Below are 11,213 nucleotides of genomic sequence, written 5' to 3' on the forward strand. Positions count from 1 at the left end.
CTAAATTTCAGCAAGACAAAACTACAAAGCAGATAGGTACACTCAATGTCAAGCTATCTACGCTCATAGGAACGGGTAAGGTGTAATCGAGCTGGGGCAAGCTACTCTAATGAAAGGTTGGAGCTTAGCTAAATTACACTACACGATTGTTGAAAGTAGGTTGTGAAATGCAAGGAAGTAAGATGTGAAACTTTTTTATTTTTTTGAAAAGTAAAAGCAAGGATATTATTTATGAACAAATTAAGGTCAAAAAACCTACAATATCATAGGTACAAAGAGCTTAGCAGAAAAGACCCTTATGCAAATGTCCTGAATAAATAAAAAAAAATCCTAAAAGTAGAGGATAGGAGCATATAGATGACAATCAGAAGCAATTTAAAATTCATAAGCAGCCTAATCGAAACAGAGTATGTGAAGTACTTTGCAGGAATAGCTCAATAATTTTGAAAGCTTAAAGTTAAATATTTAAATAAGATCTTTTTTATTGAAATTAAGAAAAATTTTTTATGAAAATTGTATTTTGTTTAGATTTTTGAGATGCAAAATCTCTAATTAAATTTTTATAATCAAGTTCTTCTATTTTTTTTAAATAATAACATAATCAACCCATTTAATTTTTCTTGAGATATTGTTGATCTTAAATAAGATTGTATTAATTTTAGTTTTGAAAAACTTCTTTTTGCTAAAGCAATACTTATTGGAATTGTTAATATTATTCTAAAAGAAATATATGCATTTAGCAAAAAATCATGTTTTTTTTACATGATTAAGTATTTCGATTGTACTATTACCTTTTATTTGTATAATTTTTTTAAAATTTTTAGCTTAAAAAATAAAAAAATTAGTTATTGAAGATAATTAAATACATATTACTATTAGTATATTGAAAATAGGAGAAATAGATGAGAAGAAAATAATTGTTGAAGATTAAATACATAATATTGTTAGTTGATTGAAATTAATAGAAACAATAGAATTCGTAGCATCGTAGGAATTGAAAAGTGATAAAAAAATTTTGATTTATTAGGTATATAATTAGTGAAGTGAGAGAGTATGTTATTTTATTTATTATCTTTTGACTTTTAAATATTTTTAATAAAAAATAAATAAATAATTAAAAATTAATAAAAATGTGGAAGTGAAAAAAATAAATATTTATTAGACATGAGAAAATAAATAAATATTTTATTAATTATTTTTAATTATATATATTTAATATAATTAATTATATTATTATTATAAAATTATAAAATTTCCTCAAATTTAGGACCTAAAGCCCTTGCTTTGTTGGCTCTACCCACCAGCCTCTGTCACGGGGTCATTACTCTCTCGCCCATAAACCGGCTTATAGGGGTGTGCAGCACACCCGCTTATAAGAAGCCCAGGACCTCCCGTTCCTGTCTGATGTGGGATAGAGTCATTTTCCTTGTGACACTCTCACCCACCCTAATCGGCAAAGCCCCCGTTGCCGTCGGCCACCCTACCTACCCCGTTGGGCCCCACTGGGCCAGTCCCACCGGGCTGGGCGCTTGGCGTGAGTCAGAACGAGGATCGGTCGGCTCTGATACCACTTTGTCACGGGGTCATTACTCTCTCCCCTATAAACCGGCTTATAGGGGTGTGCAGCACACCCGCTTATAAGGAGCCCAAGACCTCCCATTCCTGTCTGATGTGGGATAGAGGCACTTTCCTTGTGACACCTGTACGTTCTTGCTAGTGCAATGAGCAATCCAAAAGAAAAAACGTAGTGTAGATGCTAGCCAATTAGCCGCAACCCATCAAAGAAAGAACAAAGGTAGTGTGCAGTTGCTAAGGGCTAATGAACGTAACCCTGTGAAGGAAGGAGAGAGGTGGCTGAGGATAGGGGAAAAGTAGAATCATGCTGGCAAGAGAGAATGCTCCAAGAGAGCCATGAGAAACTAAATTCAATTAACCCCAGCTTTAAATAGGAGGTCAACAGTTCGATTAGCTTCCTTTTTGAATATGGACAGCTTGCCACTTCTTCACCTTTTGTGTTCAAAATTTTGAATTGGTTATTAACATTGTTAAGATCCCATGAGAGTTTTGTCAGGTTTTTGTAACAATTCACTACATTAAACGAATTGCTCTCCATCAACAGGATATGAGACGAATCCCTCGTTGAATCCACAAAAAATAGCAAAAACTTCCCTAATGGTTGAGAATTCAATGTAATTAGAATCAGTGATACCAGTGAACTTAGAAAACATACTCAAGATCTTACCTGTTTTATCCCGAAGTAATTCTCCAGTACTCATTAGGCCACGGTTCCCCAAGGCTAAGCCTTTCACATTGACTTTCAACCACCTAAGTGGGGTCTGTACCAAACCAACTCCATTCTTCTTATTTTAATGGTAGCCTTAACCTCCACAAGGTGTGGGGACCAAAATATGTCATCCATTGATACGTAATTTGGCCTTCTCAATTCACTTTGTACCACCACACCAATATGACGCAAACAAGATAAAAAAGTTGAGACAAATCAAACTCTTTACTATTGAACACCACCTGGTTTTTGAACAACCAAATCAATCGAATCACCACGTAGAATAGCATCGTCCATGCTTTCATAGTTATCAACAGGAAGTTCATGTTGTCATGTGTTAGTGTAATAAGTTTAATGTGAATATTTTTAATAGGGAGTGAATTAGAATATTTTATTTTATTTTTTCAAATTTAAGAAAAATAAAAATTTCTTGAAGCAAGTCTGTTTTTAGAATTGAGCAAATCAATGAAATTTTGTAGAGGAAAAGAAGTTAAGAACACAAATGAATTATAAGTCATCTTGCTTTTGCTGATGATGTAATCATCTTTACCAATGGTAGCTAGTCAACTTTGCAGAAAATTCTTGATTTTCTACAAGAATTTTCTACAAGATTATGAGCAGATTTCTGGGCAACATGTGAATCATCAAAAGAGTTGTTTTGTCACAGCCAAAAATACTGCAAGCTCAAGAAGACAGATTGTTTTTCAAGTCACGGGATTTATGCATAAAGTCTTACCTATTACTTATTTGAAAGCTACACTATATAAAGGCCTTAAAAGGGTACTCTTATTTGATTCTTTGTTACTAAAATATGTGATCATATTACAGGTTGGGAGAACAAAGTTTTGTCACCAGGTGGCCGCATCACCCTACTAAGGAGTGTTCTCAATTCTTTGCTGATATACCTCCTTCAATTGCTTAAGCCTTTGGTTAGTGTTATTGAAAAAATTGAGAGGATGTTTAATAATTTCCTATGGAGTGGTTCCATAAAATGCTAGCGGATTCATTGGACAGCCTGGAATAAGATTGCATTATCTTGCTAGGAAAGTGGTTTAGACATTAGGAGCTTAAGGTATGTTTTTAAGGCTTTTACGGTTAAGCTCTGGAGGCATTTTTTAACTTGTAACAGCTTTTGGACACAATTTATGAGAGCTAAATATTGTGGTTGCCGAACACCTCAATATGTCTCAGCTAAACTTCATGATTCTTAAGCTTGGAAACTTATGATAAGAGGCTGCATTGTTACAGAACAAAATATTTGGTGGCAGATTGATAGGGGAGATTTATTCTCTTGGCATGATTGTTGGATGGAAGAGCATCCACTAGTAACATTTTTTCCTTCCTTTATTTCTTCAATGACTAAAGTTTGTTATTTTCATAACAATAACAATTGGGATGTGAAAAAACTTAAAGTTGTGTTACCAGATTCTGTGATTGATGATATTTTGAGAATGCCCTTTGAAAGCTCTAGAGAAGATGTCGTTTATTGGGTACCTACATCAAATGGAGATTTCACCAATGGGAGTGCATGGGAATTAATTAGATAACAACAACCAATTAATCATTTGTGTAAGCTCATATGGAATAAACGTATACCTCTCATTTCATTTTCCTTCTGAAGAATGGTTAATAATTGGATACTGGTGAAGCTGCGGATGAAAACTAAAAGTATTCAATTAGCTTCTAAGTGCCTTTGTTGCAATTTTGAAGAATCACTACTACATGTTCTGTGGGATAATTCTGTGGCTAAATAAGTTTGGAATTATTTTGCAAAATTCATTCAAACTTATGTTATTAATCCTCAAAATATTAAGCAAGTTATCTGAACATGGTTTTATTCAGGAGATTACATTAAGCAAGGACATATTTGTATTTTAGTGCCACTCTTTATTTGTTGGTTCTTATGGGTAGAACGTAATGATGTGAAACACAAGGAGCTTCGTATGTATCCTAATAGGGTGATATGGCATATTATGAAATTATTGACGTAACTATATCAAGGTAATCTCTTAAAAAATTACAGTGGAAAAGAGATACTCAAATTGCAAAATTATGGAGCTTTGAATTTCCAATAACACAGTGTATGCCGCCTAAAATTTTTAGTTGGATTAAGCCATTGACAAGTGAAGTAAAGTTGAATGTTGATGGTAGTTTCAAGGATAATTTTTGGAATGTAGGTGGAGGAGGAGTACTCTATGATCATACAAGTATGCTTGTCTTTGGTTTTTTTGAAAATCTTGGACCCAATAATTCTTTAAAGGTGGAATTATTAGCATTATATAGAGGTTTACTTTTATGCCAAGAATATAATGTATCCAAAGTGTGGATTGAGATGGATGCTATGATGGTGGTTCATATGATTAAGGAAAGCAGTAAAGGATCCCATGATATCCATTATTGCTTGAGTCTAAAAGAAAATGTCTACAAAACATTTTTATAGAATTTGTCATATTCAATGAGAAGACAATCAGGTTGTAGATGTTTTGTCAAACTATGGTTATTCACATCAGAATCTTCAAGTAATCTCTCAAGCTCAAAGTGTATTAAGTGGCATTTAAAGCCTGGGCAAAATAAATTTGCCTTACGTTAGATTCAAAAACTGTAAACAAGTAGTACTCTTAATTTACATTTTATTATTCTTAGACTCATGTAAAAAAGTACTGTTGCTTTACCTTTGCATTCACAATCAATTAATGTGTATGGAAAGTGATATCTTTGTTAGGTTATCTTTCTTCAATTACTAAAATAAATATGGAGGTAAAATTTGTGTCTCTCTTTTCTGTACCCTTTCATTTTATTAATAAAATATCAATAGAATAGCTGGGCCTTGTGAGAATTTTTCAATATTAAAAAAAATATAAATACAAAAATGTTATCATATAAACAACAATTAGACTTTGTTTAACTGTTGTTCCTCTCGTTAAGAAGATTGAGATCGGGGTGTCAAATCTCTACTTCCTTTGTTTTTTTCATATGTTGGCACTTCCAAAGATTTTGAGTAATTTAATCTGCCTGCATCTTTGTATATGCAAATATATATATTTTTTACCCCAAAAATTATGAAAATGTATCATTAAATTGTTTGAGAGAAATGAGAATGTACCATATGTAAAACTTAAATATAAAATTTTTTAAAGAATTCTTATGATTTTGCGGAGAATTTTGCATGTAAATGGTACAAATATCATAGAGTTCTCTTCTTGGTTTCAATAAAGAGAATTTATGAAAGAATATATGCCACCAACACTTGAATGATAAGCGTTGCGAGTTGTGAACAATAAGGAAAAACTAGCTCAACACCACAACCACAGCTACAGCTGCCACCGAAAGATCTGTGAAAGGGAAAGCACGAGGAAGAGAAAGAGAAAGATTTATCTTTTAACATCCACATGCAAGATGTAGTTCCAACCGCCCAAGACAATGACTGCTTGTTGCTCGTGTAGGTCAAGGCATTGAAAGCCTAGTGTCTCCCCCCCAACTATAATAGAGGCGCTTTCTTTTTTCTGTAACTAACCCCTCGTTATTTTCCTAAGGAATTTGTCAATCGTTTTAGTTTTCTCTCGCCATCATATTAAATTTGATGAGATCAGGGAACCTTTGAGACTTCAATGCTATTCTCTTTATCGACCTTCCAATCCCTTTCTTTGAATAAATTAAATAACAAGGTTCTTGCTTCTCTGTGTACTTATGCACGCGTTTAAGGGGACTAGATATCGATCACAAGCTGTATATACCTCAAATATCAGCAGCAGTTATTATTTCTGTGGACGTTAGGAAGGGGAGAAGAAAGCTACGCAACTAGAATTCTTTGACCCATTGAACAGGCCACTCAAAAGCTTCACCGGTGAAAAACATTCTTTCTTTTGTACCAAGGAAGGTGTTATCCATGGAGGTTGGGGTTCCCTTTTGCCCAAGGGTTGGGGTGCATAGGATTTCTACGGAGCTAAGATACACTCCACCACCAACATTCCACCACTTTAATGGCATCCCTCTTCGTTTCAAGCCCACCTCTTCGTTACTAGCCCATCTGCCAAAGCCACACTCTTGTCTTCTATAAAATACAGGGGCCTTTCCAGGTAACGTCCTCATAGTTACATGCACATACGAAAAACGTAGATATATCAAGTAAAATATTGTGCTTGATTGAACCATATAAGATCATTTGTAGGGTAGATCTTTTTCCTGCTGATCATGTACAAGATTTTGTAATATATAAAGATAATTTCATGAATAATTTCCTTGATTCATTGACTTTATTTATCTTGTATCCGCCTTCTCGTGTGAACTCAATACGATTCCTGTTCTTGGATGCTCGGTCCCCATTCTCTCTATATTATATATCTTTACACTCCCTTTCAAATTTATGGAGACTGCGAAATTCAAAACCTATATGCATTTGATATTATAAACTTAGGTTGCTATACATATACGTATGATAAATGACCATTGAAGAAGAGAAAAGTGAAATTTAGAGTGGTACTAATTTGAAAAGTTTGATTATGTAGAGAGGGGAAAATGTCTATGACTTAGAATCTAACTTATTAGGGCTGAAATTCAAATCAAGCTTCTACGTAGTATTTATTTGACAACAATATTATTGGCTATCCAACTAATATGGAAACTATTTCCATACCATAAGCAATAGCACATGGCTTTGGCATTTATATTACTAGCTAGGAAACTTGGAAGTGGTGAAAATCATAAAGCGCATATATTTAAGTTTCAAAATTATATAATCTTCAAACAAAAAAGGTTTCAAAATTATATCTACAATGCGAATTAGGCAATTAGGAATTATGTGGCAATTTAGTAGACCTGTCCTAACCATGGACTAAGCCTTTTAATTAAGCTTGCACCTGACCCCGAAATATTATTTATTCTCTTTATATTATCATTTATATGCGAATTTCAAAAGTGCAAACAATGAACGACATAGTCACCCTTGATTATATATTAAATTAAGTATTTTAAGATAACTAATGAATTTCTTATTAAATTAATATATTGACTAATTATTATTTTGTTCTTTATTAATTTTGAAATCCTTATTAAAGTTAACTTTCTTTAATTAATAATTTTTTAATTAAAGTATATTGTTGTTAATAAAATTTAAATTTAGCTATAACACAAATTAGAAACTTTATTTCATTGAATCGTGTTTTATATTTATATATATTGGCTGCGAATATAAAAATGTTTTTGTTGATTAATAGATGACCTTTTCACTGGTACGAACAGTTAGTTTAGAAAGCTAGGGTGTAACTGGTTCAAGCGTATTTCTATTATTTTTTTGTTCTTATTTTTCTTTGTATCTATCCATATTAGATTTCATGATACTTATTATTTATGTTATAAAAACGTTAAGATGTTTTGTTAGATAAATGATAAATGATACGACTTATTTTATCTCTTATGATAATAATTTAAATTTATTTTAGGTCCCCTAAAATATAAAAATAACCAATTTAATAGCCCAATAAAATTATTTTAATGTAGATTCTTTAAAATAAGGAAACATAATATCTATAAAGTCATATATCGGGTGAAAATTTTATATAATTGATAGATTTGTATATTATTAAATAATCAATCGAAAGGTGACAATAATTATAAAAAAAAAAACCAATGAAGTGATACGAAATCAATTTTTCACTAAAAAATAAATTATGATCTAATGATAAGCAAAACAAAAGGTTACTATATATTGTAATTTTTCTTATATATATAAAGATATATATATATATATATGAAAAATTATTGTTTTTTTTTTCACTTGATTTTGTTTTCTACATTATTTTACCAGAATACGTGCTTATTGCAATTGAATTAATTCTGCATGGTGATTGGTGAATGAATATCATCCTAATTAGTCCACTCTTGTTCTCTAGACAGCCTATTCTAACCGTTGGATGGCCTGTAAGTGTTTGCATGACATTACATATATAAATTCATAAGGACTAAATTTTTTTTGTCAAAGATACTATAATGTTTTGTTCAATTTAATCTTTATCTAAAATCCAGTTAATTTAGTCTTTATATTTTGATATTGTGTACAATTAAGTCCTTATGTTGACGTAGCGCCGATATGTCAGACCGTGCTAATTTTGTTTATTATTTAAAAAAATTTAAATAAATATTTATATTTTTATTACGTTCAATCAAATTTTTATATTTTTATTTTGAGTCGAATGTGTCTTTATATTTTTATTTTAAATTAAATAAACTCTTAGAGTTAATGATTAACTTAGTCAAATATCATGAGTGATGATGATATGACATATTAACATATCATAATTGAAGATGATGTGATATGCTAATTTGATATGATAATATAATAATGTAACTTTTCTCCTTTCATATTAATTTCATATCAATGTCATATAAATATAAAATGACAAATGATATTTTGATTAATTATAATTAATCAATCTTTAATTATAAAAATTTATTTAATTTAAAATAAAAATATAAAAACTTAATTAAATATAATAAAAAATAAAAATTTATTTAAAAATTTTTAAATAGTTTACGTGTTTTTTGAAGCATTATACCTTTACTATTTTTCTCTCTCCCAAAACCACCCCAAGCCCAAATTCAAACCTCCCTGCCACTACCATTGAAATTCAAAAAAAAAAGAAAAAAAGCCCATAAAATTCCTTTTTTCGCTCACTTTTGAGATAGTGTTTTTGAAATTTATTTCGATTTTTTTAAATCTAAAAAGAAAACCCGTTAAAGCTTTGAAGGAGGCCATTAATGTTGTTGGTGGAAATTGTCACATTGTTGTTTTATTTAGTTCAGGGTTGATTTTCATCCTTTTATATTAAATTTACAGAATATGTCATTTTATTTGTTGGAACTTTTTAAGCCGCATCGGAGATTCTTGTCCTTTTTTCTGGACCGGCGAACACTAAATGCCATGTGGTTCTTTTACTACAAATACATCATATGATACCAGCAAGTTAAGAATCTTTAATTTTGAAGTTTGTTTGAGGCAGTGACCAGAGGAGGAGCCTCCTTATGTGATGGGAGGGCCATTTAAAATTTATTTTACATATTATATAAATTTTTTTAATGACCCTCTCAAAATAATTTTTTATTTAATAATTAATACAAATATAAAATAATAAATTAAATAATTTCATATGCATGACTCAATTTTAATTTTTTGTTTTTTCTTTCAATTTCTTTTATTGTTATTTATATTTATTTATTTATTTTTATTCTATTTACTCATATATTTTAAATCTTTATAAATTTTTTTCACAAATTTCTATAAACTATCAATCATATTTTTTTTTATTATGTCATATATGGATTCTATCTTCCAATTGTCATGTTCTTTTTTTTTCTATGATGTAGATTTTACTTTTTAATATTTTAATTTTTAAAAATAAATAAATTATTATATAATCTTTAAATATAAATTACAGTGTTGCATTGTTGCTTAAAATTTTATTAATATATAATTTTTTATTCAGAATAATCAATGCGTTCTAGCATGTATGTTGTAAAATTTAAATAATAAGGATATACACACAAATTGGTAGAATGAATTAATTGTATTTCTTTCAATATAATTTTATTTATTATATATTTTTAATGGTTCTTAAAATTATTTTTTATTTAATAATTATTTTTATTCTTTAAACTTTTTGATAAAATTAGATCATTATAGTTAGCATATTTCTAGTTAAGCCCAACAAATATGTTCTAAACTGATATGTTAGTCTATCAAATTTGAAAAATATAAAAGTGAGTTTAATAATCCAAACCGATTAATTTTAATATGATCTAAATTATCATAACATATTTTATCTTAACAGTCCAACTAATACCTATAATAACATATTATGTCTGAATAGTTCAACCAATAACCCAATATGTTAATTAAACATTTAAAAGGAATAGAAAATAAGAAGAAAGCTAAAACACACAAAGTAAAAAGACAATTCATTTAAATTTAAAAATTATTTTCTCTTCCACTCTTGTGCAAGATAGTGAAAAGACTCATTTTATGGTTCCATTCAGTTTATATATATATATATATATATATATGTATACTATCATTATTGTTAATGTGTATTTTTTTATGTTCAGTGTCTTATAATTTTATTTAATTTTTAGATGAGTGATAATTAAATTATATATAAAATTTATTTGATTGTTTAATGTCTCTTTCTATTTGGCTTATTTTAAAAATGCTCTAGTTCTGTCAACACATTTGATATATTATTTTTTTGGAAAGAAGTAACCAAAGGTTAACCTCCAATCAAGCTTACAAAAAGGTTGTGTACGTAAGTTTTAGGCCTGTGCACTACCCTAATACATGAGCATAAACCTCAAAATTACACTCATGAAACAATACTGAGCAAAAATTTTCGTAGCACTTCCCTTGTATCCACACCACCTTCACCGACCCGTCTCAGCACCTGTACATGTTTAGTCTCACTCAGAAAACAAAAAGAATGCAACCTGTACAGCATTCACACTATTCTCCCATCCCAGAGTAACCTCAAATCTTTGCCCTTCCCGCTAGCCTTTCACTCTAATAAGACATTCCAGGACCTTCAAAACATCCCACCCACAGCATCCAGCATCCAGCATCCAGCATCCAGCACCAGCATAACAAAATTTTCAATCACCATGTATTACTCTGATGCTTTCCATACAACACCAACATACCAACCACCAAAAAACAAAAAAATAACCATAAACCATTCGAAGACAAACCAACCAGACCACACATAAGACACACACAAAAAGGAAACATATTTGGTATGCCTACTCAACTTACATTTTTATTCCCTTATATATCATACTATGTCCTTGGGCTAGACTTTCTTAAACGTCAACTTCCTTAAAGTATGTAAATCCTGAAGGAAAATACGAGGCACTTGACAAATATAGGAATGACTTGACTGAGCTTGCT

Source organism: Theobroma umbraticum, unplaced genomic scaffold, assembly GCF_002168275.2.
Source record: "Theobroma umbraticum cultivar Fairchild unplaced genomic scaffold, ASM216827v3 scaffold_44.0, whole genome shotgun sequence".
Lineage (NCBI taxonomy): Eukaryota > Viridiplantae > Streptophyta > Magnoliopsida > Malvales > Malvaceae > Theobroma > Theobroma umbraticum.